The 13268-nt window shown below is 46.4% G+C and overlaps 1 protein-coding gene across 13 annotated transcripts in view; it reads right to left on the reverse strand.

The window, feature by feature from the left end:
- PLXNA2 (plexin A2) overlaps positions 1-13268 on the reverse strand; it is a 3799727-nt gene that overhangs the window by 1127464 nt on the left and 2658995 nt on the right. The gene's annotated exons all lie outside the window — the stretch shown is intronic.

The raw sequence follows: 13268 nt of genomic DNA on the forward strand, positions 1-13268 counted from the left end.
GGGACGTTTGCTGTGTGTGACCCTGGTGGGTTTAAAAATGAGATTCATAGATTCTTTAAATTTCATACCTATGAAACTCAGTAAAATGCCCGCCGCCATGGGCTTTTCAGGGTCTAAAGGCCATTTTCCACATTTTTTTAACACAGAAACAAACCAGAGCTATGTAGGCCCCATGCCCGACATAGAGTTTTATGGTGTGGAATACATGATGGCTGGTGAGAAAAAAGAAGTCTTGGCCTGGTATGAAGAGCACAAGCATGATACGTTTCATTTTCAGGACCAGTTAAAAACTTATTGCAAACAGGATGTGGAGATTTTGAGAAAAGCTTGTGAGTGTTACAGAGAGCGGGTTATGCAAATGACTAGAAAAGAAGTGAGACAATATTGCCAACGTAAGAAGGCGCACGTTATAGTGACTAAATGCATTGACCCCTTTCAACTCATCACGTTGGCCTCTGTCTGCATGGCTATGTACAGATTTAAATTTCTACCAACCGACACAATAGCCATTCTGCCTGCTGATAACTATCATAAAACACAGAAACGTTATTCCACACCGGCTATACAATGGCTTATGTATGTTCAACATTCAGAGGGCATCTCTATAAAACACGCTCTAAGAGGTGGTGAAAAGCAGGTAGGGCAGTACTTTTTGGATGGTTACGCTTTTGTTGATGGTACACACACCGCTTTTGAATTTCAGGGCTGTTTTTATCATGGTTGCCCTGTGTGCTATAATGAGGGTGATAGTAACGAAGTTACTAAGTCTACATACGGACAGCTGTACAATGCATTCTTGGTGAAGAAAAGTTACCTCTTGAAATGTGGTTTTACACTTCGTATAATGTGGGAGCATGAGTGGAATGAAATGGTTGAAAAAGATGACAGGGTCAAAGATTTTCTCCTTAAAATGGAGTTCCCAGCTCCTCTGGACCCCCGTGATGCTCTTTATGGTGGGAGAACAAACGCCATCAAACTTTATCACAAAATTCAGGATGGTGAAAATATTCATTATTATGACTTCACCAGTCTCTACCCTTTTGTCAACAAGACTAAAACATACCCTGTGGGGCATCCAGAAATTATTTTTGACAACTTTGGTTATATCAAAAAATACTTTGGCATTGCTAAGGTGAAGGTGTACCCACCTAGAGATTTATTTTTTCCAGTTCTACCTGTAAAACTCAACAAAAAACTCATGTTCCCCCTTTGCTACACTTGTGCTTTGAATTCCCATCCAGACATCTGCAACCACACAGACGAACAACGTTCCCTGACAGGTACGTGGTGCACTGTAGAGCTCATTTTAGCTGTAGAGAAGGGTTATAGGATTGCAACTGTTTATGAGATCTGGCACTTCCCAAACACCACAGATGAGCTGTTTGCCCCATACATAAAACTACACCTCAGGGATAAGCAAGAGGCTTCTGGTTATCCCAGCTGGTGTAAAAACGATGCTGACAAAAAGCAATACATTGACTCGTTTTATGAAAAAGAGGGTGTTTGCCTACGAGCTGATGAAATAGCGGTGAACCCCGCTAAAAGACAGATATCCAAACTTTTCCTGAATTCTTTGTGGGGTAAATTCGGTCAAAGGTCAAACCTGCCGCGCACCAGCATCGTTTCAGATCCTGATGAACTTTTCAAGCTGGCATTTTTACCGTGCCATGAGCTGTCTGAGGTAAATTTTATCACTGATGAGACAGCTGTGGCCAATTGGAAATATACCAAAGACCGCTATACCGCCAACAAAAACACTAACATCTTTATAGCCTGTTTTACCACAGCTTATGCCAGATTGGAACTGTATCAATTACTGGACAGACTGCAAGAACGTGTTCTTTACCACGACACAGACTCTGTCATTTTTGTAAGTAAAGAGGGTGAGTGGAACCCTCCGTTGGGTGATTTTCTTGGGGAATTGACTAGCGAAGTGGATGATGATACATACATTACAGAGTTTGTCTCTGCGGGCCCCAAGACCTACGGCTACAAATTAAATACTGGGAAAACGGTCTTGAAAGTTAAGGGTATAACGCTCAATGTGGCTAACGCACAGGTTATTAATTTTGACAGCTTGAAAGATCTTGTGTTGGATTACCCCGGCAATTCAGACTCTAAGACGCAGAAAAGAATAGGCATAGAACAGCCTGGTATTGTCAGAAATAAGAAGCTTTGGCGCATAGAGACAAGGCCTCTACGCAAAACACAGAAGTGCGTTTACACAAAAAGACAACTGGTAAATGACTATACCACACTGCCTTTTGGCTACTGAAACACATAGTTATGGACCCACGGATTCAACACCCTTTCTCATGCATTTTGGCCGGCCCCTCCAATTCTGGAAAGAGTTATTTTGTAAAACAGCTCTTATTACACTCCGACACACTTATGTCGCACAAACCTGAAAATGTTGTTTGGTTTTATGCATGTTGGCAAAAACTGTATGATGACCTCTCTCGTTTGTTTTTACACATCAAATTTGTTGAAGGGTTACCGCCTACTTTTACAGATGAGGAGCTGTTCCCACCTGACAAGGTAAATTTGGCAGTTGTTGATGATCTCATGGAAGCGGCTTGTGAAAACCTTGAAATACAGCAGGCATTTACCAAGTATGTTCATCACAGAAACCTGAGCATAATGTATCTTGTCCAAAATGTTTTTTGCCAGGGTAAAAAAAGCAGGACCATAAATCTGAACACTAAATATATGGTTCTTTTTAAAAACCCGCGTGATAAATTACAAATCACCACGCTAGCTAGACAAATGTACCCTGGTAAAATACGTTTCTTTTTAGAGGCTTTTGAAGATGCCACACACCCGCCTTACGGCTACTTATTGGTAGATTTACGGTCGGATACTCCGGAGGAACTCCGCTTAAGATCTGGTCTGTTCCCACCGGACCTACCGGCTGTATATTTGTACAAAAAGCAGGGCTCTAAAAAGTAATTTTTCCATCATCCTTGTCATTCTTGGCCGGTCATACACAGCTGTAAGATGTCTAACAGATTACGCAGAAACTGGACCATTTTAAAAGCTCTGGTGAAAGCAAAACCAGTGGTCCGAAAATCAATTTTACGTAATGCCAGTAACGATTTGATTTCAGCTATTGGTGAAATCGCGCTCAACATTTTAAAAGGAAAGATACCCCTGAAAGAGCGTCAAAAAAATATACTTAAAAAGTGGCGCCGCGCTATAAAGAAGTTGAGCGATAAAACATTCCCCATTAAAACCAAGAAACGTCTTGTGAACCAGTCTGGTGGGTTTATTGGACCGCTCCTCGGCTTTGCAATTCCCTTAATAACAGGGCTGATTGCTAACAGCGTTGGTGGTTAGTGATGGACCAGGCTGAGAAAATGTTCTTGGTGTCCAAACAAGAGCTAGATAAAATAAAGAGACCTTCTCCAAACACCACCGACATTCGCCAGTCTGTTACGCACCGTTTAGATGCAGAAATTAGTGAAATTTTGCGCAGGAATGACATACCTGATGATGAAAAAATTAAGAGATACACAGCTGTGCTACAGAGGTACTTGGTATTTGCCAGACAGGATGGTAAAGAAGCAGCTTCTTTAACATTGATAATGCCGCCCACATCTGATCAGAAGCAAATGACAAATATTTATGATAACAGAGACAAAGATATTGTTGAAATTCTTAATCTTGTTAATGACCGCTTTAAGAAAAATGCCGAGCTATTGTTAAACAAACTGTTACAATCAGATGATTTGGCTATGTGGAATGCGAGGGGTGAATTTGTTTACAAAGGCCAAACTGTACCTGGATCAAACATGGTAGATCTAGTCCGCAGTGCGACCCAGAGTCATGCTATGGCCGCAAGTAAAACACCTCCTGGTTGGAAAATATTTATGGATGCTATGGCTGAATTAAATGTCCCCTCTACCGTGGTTGGTAACACAAGGACAAGAGACCTGCTCGACAGCCTCAAAAAACAGCTGCACGGCGAATCACCCGCAACGCCTCATACACCTGTCAGTCGCAGGATGCTTATTCCATCACCAGGACTAACACAGGGGATTTTGTTACCTAAAAAAAGAGTACTTCCAATGCTGCAAACACAATGGCTAACGCTCTAATTCTTTTGATGAACGGACTTAAATTAAAAGGATTGCCCCGTACAGAAATTAGATACTTTGAGCGATATATGTACTGGGATAAAATGTTGCTTTGCATATTTTGCTTATTGTGTATAACGAATACTAGAAGTTATCTTTTAAATTTGAACAACGCATTTATAAAACATGTACGGAAATAAAATTATATTTTGTTCAATGTATATAAAGAATATTTTGAGTGGTGTGTATAAAAAATGTTGAAAATTATATTTTACAATCGTATGCTATGACCACAATTACTATTAAGCCTTATATTCAATAAACACATAAACCTTTTACCGTGTCTTATTTTATTAATTAACAGTTCATGTCTCATGAAAACTACCCAAGGTGGGGGTGCTAAGGTGTTAATACGAACATAATAAAACTACAGATCAAATAATGTCAAATAACACGTTTTGGGGTAACATGGAGGTGGAGATCTCTGTAAAGGGGTCATTAGTCATTGGGGGCGGGACAAGAGTGTGAAAGAGGGGCGGGGCAAGAGTGTGAAAAAGGGGTGGGGAAAGGGTGTGAAAAAGTGTTGAAAATTATATTTTACAATTGTATGCTATGACCACAATTACTATTAAGTCTTATATTCAATAAACACATAAACCTTTTAATGCTTTCTCAAAATTTCTTTGGTAGAAGGCATTTGCCTGCTTGTGCTTTGCCTGTCAGTCATGCTTAATATATGGTGGGGGCGGTGTTTCACTGTGTGGGCTGGGGCAAGAGTGTGACAAAGGGGCGGGGAAAGGGTGTGAAAAAGGGGCGGGGGAAGGGTGTGAAAAAGGGGCGGGGGAAGGGTGTGAAAAAGGGGCGGGGGAAGGGTGTGAAAAAGGGGCGGGGGAAGGGTGTGAAAAAGGGGCGGGGAAAGGGTGTGAAAAAGGGGCGGGGAAAGGGCGTGAAAAAAGGGGCGGGGAAAGGGTGTGAAAAAGGGGCGGGGCACCTGTCACTTTGAGTTTGATGTGACATGTCTAAGTACTCTACTGTCATGGTCTTACAAATGGTGAGCTATCTTGTATATTGACTTTAAACTGTGCCTGTATAACTGCCATGACCTTGGATAGTAGAGGTAATGGCAGTAGGCCCATGGACCTGCCATGATCTTCTGCTCCTATATTATCTACCATAACCTATTGCCCTAAAATGAGGTTTACATATAATTAGCTATTCTCACATATCTGCTACGATCTTTTGCCCGTGTAACCACCACAACCCCTGAACTATTGCTCATAGAACTGTTATGATCTATTGCTGATCTTTATCTGCTATATTCTGCTGCCCGTATATCTTCTATGAACTATTGCCTACTGCGACAACCTATGATTTATTGCGAAGTATTGTCCGTATGACTGCCAGGAACCAATTTTCTGTACCCCTCAGGAGCTGCTGACCAGCTTCTACACCGCGACTACGGAGTCTATTCTCTGCTCTTCCATAATCGTCTGGTATGCTGGCGCAACAGAGAGTGGTAGACAAACTGCAAAGAATCATTAATGAGGCAGAAAAGATCATTGGATCACTCCTACCATCCCTCCACCTACTCCACACCGCCAGGATGAAGAAGACGCCCAACAGGATTTCCTGTGACTCTTCTCACCCTGGCAGCTGCTTCTTTGAGCCTCTCTCGCTGGGTCAGCGCTACCGAACCATTCGATCCAGAACCAGCAGACGTTGGAACTCCTTCTTCCCTCAGGCAGTTCTTCTGTTAAACGCCAACCCCCCACCTCCTAGACTGTAAAGCTTCTACCTACCTACTACACATGCTCAGAGGTCTTTTTTTTCTTCTCTTCTGTATAGGTAGCAGACACTATTGCAGAAATGTTAAGGTGCTGTTGTTAAGGTTTACGTTTGTCTACGCAGAAATGTTAATGTGTTTGTTAAGGTTAACGTTTGTCTATGTTCTGTAATTGTAGCATGTACTGTAATGTATCATGTTCAGTACTCCGCCAATGTGGAGTACTGACCAACTAACTAATATTTACAATGAATATGCAAAGACACGGGTCACACAATATATACACAATAGCAGCACACAGGAACCCGGATCACACAATATATACAGTAGCAGCGCACATGAACTAAGATCACACAATATATACAATCTATATATATATATATATATAATAGGCTAAGTGCCTCAACCTTCAAGCAAGAAGAAGTATCACCCTGCCCCCAAGGGCCGGTCCAAGCAGAAGAAGGGGCCGGTCCGAGCAAGAAGAAGAAGTAGCGCCCTGCCCCCAGGGGCGGCCCTAGACTTGCCGCTGAGCTGGAGGGTGTTCGTCGAGCTGGAGGGGGTAGCGGGCAGGAAGGGGGTAATGTGCAAAGAGGCGGTAATGGGCACAGAGGTGGGTCCCCCATCTGCGCTACCCCTCTAGCTTAAGTTGAGCAGCAGCCGCTGCTATTAGTAAGAGGCAGCGGGCAAGGATAACTCACCTCTTCCACGTTCCAGCGTGCGTTCCACTGTTGTCACTTCCTGCAATGCCGTCCACTTACAATACAGTGGGCGGCATTGCAGGAAGTGACGACAGTGGAATGCATGCTGGAATGCGGAAGAGGTGAGTCATCCCCGCCCGCTGCCTCTTATTAATAGCGGTGGCTGCTGCTTAACTTCAGCTAGAGGTGGAGCGCAGATGGGGGACCCAGGTGAGGGAGGGGGAGGTCCGAGCCCCCTCCCCACTGCAAAATTAAGCTGGAGGGGGAGCGCACATGGGGGACCCAGGTGAGGGAGGGGGGAGTCCGACCCCCTCCCCGCTGCGAACTTAAGCTGGAGGGGGAGCGCACATTGGGGACCCAGGTGAGGGAGGGGGAGGTCCGACCCCCCCTCCCCACCGCAAAATTAGCTGGAGGGGGAGCACACATTGGGGACCCAGGTGAGGGAGGGGGGAGTCCGACCCCCCTCCCCGCCGCTGTGCCCAATACCTGCCCGCTACCCCCTTATGCAGCGTGTGCTATGCCGCGGGTCGGCTAGTAATACAATATTTTAAGGACACGTATCAGCAGAATCAGCACACAGGAGAATAGTAGTACAGGCCAGGATCAATGATCAGAATATCAGAAGAATACAGACAGTGGGCAAGAGAATAGTCAGACAAAACAAGAGGTCAATACCGGGAGATCAATACAAATACAGGAGGCAAGGAGCTAGGAGCAAAGACGGGTGACTAGAGCACACGGCCTACAGCACAAAATGATCTAGCAATGTTCTTCTGCTAGAGAGGCAGCCTTAAAGGGAAGGTCCAAGCAAAAAAAAAAAATGAGTTTCACTTACCTGGGGCTTCTACCAGCCCCATGCAGCCATCCTGTGCCCTCGTAGTCACTCACTGCTGCTCCAGTCCCCCGCTGGCAGCTTTCTGACCTCGGAGGTCAGGGCCGAATTGCATACATTTTTACACATTACCGCTAGTGCAGAAACATTAACACGTACATTTTTACGCGTTAGTGGTGCGTTAGTGGTGCAACACGTAAATTTTTGTTCCTGCACTAGCTGGAATGCGTAAAAATGTATGCAATGTGGCCCTGACCTCCGAGGTCAGAAAGCTGCCAGCGGGGGACTGGAGCAGCAGTGAGTGACTACGAGGGCACAGGATGGCTACATGGGGCTGGTAGAAGCCCCAGGTAAGTGAAACTCATTTTTTTTTTTTGCTTGGACCTTCCCTTTAAATACTGCACAATGGTCAGGTGACTGTTCACAGAGTTCCAAAGATGAGGTGAGACCTCTGCTGGTGGACAGCGGAAGTTCATGTAAAGTCCATAGTGTGACACCAGTAGAGATGTCGCGAACCTCCGATTTTCGGTTCGCGAACCGGGTTCGCGAACTTCCGCAGAAAGTTCGGTTCGCGGAAAAATTTGCGAACCGCAATAGACTTCAATGGGGAGGCGAACTTTGAAAAATAGAAAAAATTATGCTGGCCACAAAAGTGATGGAAAAGATGTTTCAAGGGGTCTAACACCTGGAGGGGGGCATGGCGGAGTGGGATACATGCCAAAAGTCCCGGTGAAAAATCTGGATATTACGCAAAGCAGCGTTTTAAGGGCAGAAATCACATTGAATGCTAAATTGCAGGCCTACCGTGCTTTCAAACATCTTGCATGTGTATACATCAAACAGGGAGTGTAATTAGAGTACTGCTTCACACTGACACACCAAACTCACTGTGTAACGCACCGCAAACAGCTGTTTGTGTAGTGACGGCCATGCTGGACTACTGCGCAACATGGCGTGATTGCTCTTCCTCACTCAGTGATGTCAGGTAATGTGTGACTTCCTTCTCAACTTTCCATGGCATTGTTAAAAAGCTTACGTTTTGTTTTTAATTTACATTTTCTACTTGCTGTGTACTTGTTCAGTACTGCTACAATGAGAATCCTGTGGAGGCGGGCAAGTCTGCCATTGTGACCCCGGGTAATGGCCGGGGAATGAGAGGTTTGAATCCGGTGTGGAGCCTGAGCAACGGCTACCACTACACATCCAAGGAGGGCAGCGGGCAGGCATGCACGCCCGCCCGCCCCGAGGTAGTGACCAAAAATAACAATACAGGAGGAGGACTTTCGAGGCCCTGCTGTGTATTTGAAATGAATGTACTTTAAATCCTTTAACGAGAACCAGTTATGGCGGGCAAAGATGACACCACATTCCTTTCACGAGAATCATATGGAGGCGGGCAAGTCTGTCATTTGTGACCCCGGGTAATGGCCGGGGAATGAGGGATAGAATCCGGTGTGGAGCCTGAGAAACGGCTACCACTACACATCCAAGGAGGGCAGCAGGTAGGCATGCACGCCCGCCCCGAGGTAGTGACCAAAAATAACAATACAGGACTCAGGAGGACCTTTTGCGGCCCTAATTGAAATGAACTAACTTTAAATCCTTTAACGGGAATCCGTTATGGAGGGCAAGTCTGCCATTGTCACCGCGGGGAATGAAGGTTGGATTCCGGCCCGAAGTGGGAGCCTGCTGAGACCCATGCTGTAGCTGCCCTGACCGTGCTTTGCCGACCAGGCATCTGTGGTCAGATGGACCCTTGAGCCAGCGGAAGACAAACCAAGTCGAAAGCATTTGCCAAGAATGTTTTACGGAGGGCAAGTTTTTTTTGCCCTTTTTTTACATTTTTTGAAAATGATAGATGGTTGTATTTTTAAATTGTTTGAAAGTTTAGATGGTTGTATTTTTAAATTGTTTGAAAGTTTAGATGGTTGTATTTTTAAATTGTTTGAAAGTTTAGATGGTTGTATTTTTAAATTGTTTAAAAGTGTATCCATTCTTCCTCCCCCCAGCCACGAACAATACCATGGGAACGTGGAGCAGCAGAAGCCCCCTGTGACGGCTGCCACGGTTGTTCTCCGCTGCTTGTCTTTTGAGGGGTGCTTCTTTTCCTCAGGTGTTCTTGCCATAGCTGTTTGTTCCTTCTCTCCAGGTGCCTTCGTAAAGCACTTGTCCCTACGTGACAGTTGGCCTTTCCACGGCTCAATTTTTGCTGGCAGAGACAACAGATGGCTTTGCTCCGATCTGAGACACACACGTGAAAAAATTTCCAAACCGCTGAGCCCCCCTGGGCTGATGGCGCTACGGTGGCATCAGCAGCTGACGTTGAAGGGCATGTGTGCTCAGGGCCGGGCCGAGGCATAGGCTGGAGAGGCTCCAGCCTCAGGGCGCAGTGTAGGAGGGGGCGCAAAATTCATTCAGCTGTCATTCCTAATTGTGTTTGAAGCAGAAATAAATAAGAAAAGGGGATACATGGCAGTGACTGCAAGCCAGATAACTAGATATTAAGGTGTTGGGGAGGTTGTGGGCCCTGTGGCGCCTCTTAGTCTATAGCAATCAGTGTGTGATGGCTGGGGTGGGAGGGATGGGGGGGGGGGCACTTTGGTGTCTCAGCCTTGGGTGCTGGAGGACCTTGTCCCGGCTCTGTGTGTGCTCCCTGGCCATAGCTGGCGATACATGGCGCCGGACACTTCCCCCAGCTGATTCTGAGGATGAGCTCCCTCTTGTATTGCGTTCCGGAGTTGGAGCCTGATCAACATCTACCACCACACATCCAGGCAAGGAGGGAAGCAGGCAGGCATGCACGCCCGCCCCGAGGTAGTGATAAAAATAACAATACAGGACTCAGGAGGACCTTTTGCGGCCCTAATTGAAATGAACTAACTTTAAATCCTTTAACGGGAATCCGTTATGGAGGGCAAGTCTGCCATTGTCACCGCGGGGAATGAAGGTTGGATTCCGGCCCGAAGTGGGAGCCTGCTGAGACCCATGCTGTAGCTGCCCTGACTGTGCTTTGCCGACCAAGCATCTGTGGTCAGATGGACCCTTGAGCCAGCGGAAGACAAACCAAGTCGAAAGCATTTGCCAAGAATGTTTTACGGAGGGCAAGTTTTTTTTCCCTTTTTTTAAAAAATTTTTGAAAATGATAGATGGTTGTATTTTTAAATTGTTTGAAAGTTTAGATGGTTGTATTTTTAAATTGTTTGAAAGTTTAGATGGTTGTATTTTTAAATTGTTTGAAAGTGTATCCATTCAAGTGCAAGTTATGCACTGACTGCCAGGTATAATATGCAGTCACAGATGCAGTGAAAGGTATGCAGTGACTGCAAACAGCCGTTTGTGTAGTGACGGCCGTAGTGGACTGGTGCGCACCGTGACGAGAGTGCAGGTGATGGTGGTTTTTCAGCCCATATGCTTGCCCGGCTGATGTAGCTGAATGACAAAACAGTGACTTTCCAGCTGATCAAATTTGGTCTGACCACAATGAAGCAACGACCTTAATATCTTTTGTGTGCCACCCCCACCCGAGACACTCAAATAGCCAGCGGCCATTGCTTCATTGTGATGCGCAAGCCCCTTCACCGCGGCAAGGTAATGATCACGAAGGGGGATGGGCACATGTACACGCACCAGAAAAATTAGTGTAGCGGCCGCTGCTAGCAGCGGCCTTAAAAATTCAGGAATCCGCCTAGAGTCCTGGACCCTGTTGGTAGTGGCGGAGAAGGCAGTCAAGCGGCCTGCAGGCAGAGATGCTGTGTGTGGGGAGTGGACTGACTTAGTCTTCGGTCGTGCAGTAGCCCTCCGTGATCCATTCCTCATTCATTTTGATAAAGGTCAGGTACTGAACACTGTCGTGACTTAGGCGACTTCTCTTAGTAACTATGCCTCCAGCTGCACTGAAGGTCCTTTCTGACAGGACGCTTGCGGCAGGGCAAGAGAGAAGTTGTATGGCAAATTGGGACAGCTCTGGCCACAGGTCAAGCCTGCGCAACCAGTAGTCCAAGGGTTCATCGTCGCTTTTCGCAGAGTCTACATCCACACTCAAGGCCAGGTAGTCGGCTACCTGCCGGTCCAGGCATTGGTGGAGGGTGGAGGGTGGATCCGGAAGGACTATGGCGAGGAGTTGGACTAAAGAACGTCCGCATGTCCGACATCACCCTGAGATGGCTGGAGCGTCCTGTTCTTGCCTGCGTGGACTTGGGAGGAGGAGGGTTACTGCCAGTGGTACCTTGATTGCGTTGTGCAGCCACATCACCCTTAAACGCATTGTAAATAGAGGTGTACCGAACGGTTCGCCGGCGAACGGTTCCAGGCGAACATTGGGGGTTCGCGTTCGCCTGCGCCAGGCGAACTTTTCCGGAAGTTCGATTCGCCCCATAATGCACTATGAGGGTCAACTTTGACCCTCTGCATCACAGTCAGCAGGCACATTGTAGCCATTCAGGCTACAGTAAGCCCTGGAGCCCCACCCCCCCTTATATAAGGCAGCCTCCGGCGGCCATTACAGTCACTCGTGTGCCTGCTAGAGAGAGGAAAGGGACAGCTGCTGCAGACTTTTTCTCTTAGGGACAGATTAGTTAGGTTCTAGGCTGCTTTGCTTGTTCCTGACTGATTAATATTGCTTTTAAAGTACCCAGCAACAGCTCTTTTCAGAGCTCAACCTGTACATTTTTTTTTTCTGACACTTTTGTTGCATGCACAGCCTTGCTAATTGATAGTGTGTGTGCCACTGCCAGCAGCCCAGCACATTCAGTGACTGACTGCCTGTGTGTGTGACAGGGAGCTGCACATTGTACTACCCAGTACTGCATATACCCCAGTACCTGTTGTGTTTACTTAAAGGGAAGGTTCAAGCAAAAAAAAATAAAATGAGTTTCACTTACCTGGGGCTTCTACCAGCCCCATGTAGCCATCCTGTGCCCTCGTAGTCACTCACTGCTGCTCCAGTCCCCCGCTGGCAGCTTTCTGACCTCGGAGGTCAGAGCCACATTGCATACATTTTTACGCATTCCAGCTAGTGCAGGAACAAAAATTTACGCGTTTCACCACTAACGCGTAAAAATGTATGTGTTAATGATCCTGCACTAGCGGGAATGTGTAAAAATGTACGCAATTTGGCCCTGACCTCCGAGGTCAGAAAGCTGCCAGCGAGGGACTGGAGCAGCAGTGAGTGACTACGAGGGCACAGGATGGCTGCATGGGGCTGGTAGAAGCCCCAGGTAAGTGAATCTCATTTTTTTTTTTTGCTTGGACCTTCCCTTTAACCCACCTCATCACTGCATATACCTAGCGTTGTGTTGAGTGAACCCAGCTCACTGCATCTAAGTCTAACTACCTGTTGTGTTGAGTGAGAACCCACCTCACTGCATCTTAAGTACCTTTACTGTATACTGTTCAGTGAACCCAGCTCACTGCATCTAACTACCCAGTACCTGTTGTGTTTACTTAACCCACATCATCACTGCATATACCTAGCGTGGTGTTGAGTGAACCCAGCTCACTGCATCTAACTACCTGTTGTGTTGAGTGTGAACCCACCTGGCCACCTCACTGCATCTAACTACCTGTTGTGTTGAGTGAGAACCCACCTCACTGCATCTTAAGTACCTTTACTGTTGAGTGAACCCAGCTCACTGCATCTAACTACCCAGTACCTGTTGTGTTTACTTAACCCACCTCATCACTGCATATACATAGCCTTGTGTTGAGTGAACCCAGCTCACTGCATCTAATTACCTGTTGTGTTGAGTGTGAACCCACCTGGCCACCTCACTGCATCTAACTACCTGTTGTGTTGAGTGAGAACCCACCTCACTGCATCTTAAGTACCTTTACTGTTGAGTGAACCCAGCTCACTGCATCTAACTACCTGTTGTGTTGAG

Source organism: Hyperolius riggenbachi, chromosome 2 (assembly GCF_040937935.1).
Source record: "Hyperolius riggenbachi isolate aHypRig1 chromosome 2, aHypRig1.pri, whole genome shotgun sequence".
Lineage (NCBI taxonomy): Eukaryota > Metazoa > Chordata > Amphibia > Anura > Hyperoliidae > Hyperolius > Hyperolius riggenbachi.